We start from the raw sequence: 1,246 nt of genomic DNA, 5'->3' as shown, positions 1-1,246 counted from the left end.
CTCTGACAAAACTCCAACACATCACATTAAAGAATCTAGGCTACTCTGTTCTTTCCTAACTTCCCGAAGCGCTACGGAGAAAAGACCGCGAGGAGCCTGCAACAGCCCAATCTCCTAGACTGCGCCCAGATCAAAACCCTGAGGAACTTCCAAGCAGAAATTTTAAGAATGAAATAGGCATCTGCGTAGCCTACAAACCTGACAACAGAACCTACAGTACCTTTTGGTTAAAAAAAAAACCAAAACAGAAAAACAGTCCTGCCCCGAAATATATTTGGAAAATGCTGAACCACTCTAGAAAAGATTGGTCAGTTTCCAACTTCTCGGTTTCAAGGGAAGCACGAAAAGGCGTCGTAGGAAAGCATTTTACTTTATTGTCTTCAGCAATGTATTAGAAAGTTAAAAAGCTGAAAAAAGTAATCTCAGAAGCTGAATCTCTCCCTTGGGTGTTCATTCAAACACATGCAGTACTAGGCTGCCATGTTGACTTGGACCTGTGGAGAGCAAACAATGTAACTGAGAAACCTTAAACTCTGACTTCCTACCAAACGCATGAAACGTTCAAGAAACTTCGCAGGACGTGTGCGTGTTCACCAAGGCTCGGGGGATCTCCCGAGCCAGGCTGAACAATGGAAGGGAGAGTCGTTATTAATCAAACGCGCCGTCTGTGTTTCTAAACCTTTCGTCGCGGCAGAGGGGGCATTCCCTCTGCTCTCACCCGATCTTCAAATTGTCTCCGTGCTCATTGTCTGCCGGTAGGAACGACGGCAGCGCTCGGGGAGCAGGTACAGCGTCCCGCAGAACGCAGCACGGTTGAACCTCGCCAGGTTTTGGGAAACATTCCCGGCCCTTCCAGCGGGTCAAGGAAAAGGAGGTGGCCCGGGCGCCAAAGGCTGCTGCCAATGCAACTCGCAACTTTTGAAATCAATCCTTTTTGCATCGTGCAACGGATGCCACCGCTCGTCGGGCTTGCAACCCCCCACCCCTCCCCCGAGACCAATCATTGCCGCGCTCGGGCCTGCACATCGCCCCCGCCCCCTTTCCCGGGCCGCACGCAGCCACCGAGCCTCTCCGGCCGCGGCCCGCCGCCTCTTAAAGGGAGGGAGCCGGCCCTTAAAGGCCCCTCGCGTGCGGCGCACGGCGGAGCGCGGCGGCCCTGGTTCCCGGCAGGGGCCCGCCGAGCCAGGCCGAGCCCCCGCGGCGCCCAGGCGCGGCCCGGGGCCCTCCCGCCCTCCGCGCCGCTGCC

The sequence above is a fragment of the Budorcas taxicolor genome, chromosome 13, assembly GCF_023091745.1.
Source record: "Budorcas taxicolor isolate Tak-1 chromosome 13, Takin1.1, whole genome shotgun sequence".
Lineage (NCBI taxonomy): Eukaryota > Metazoa > Chordata > Mammalia > Artiodactyla > Bovidae > Budorcas > Budorcas taxicolor.
This window is presented reverse-complemented; position numbering follows the sequence as displayed.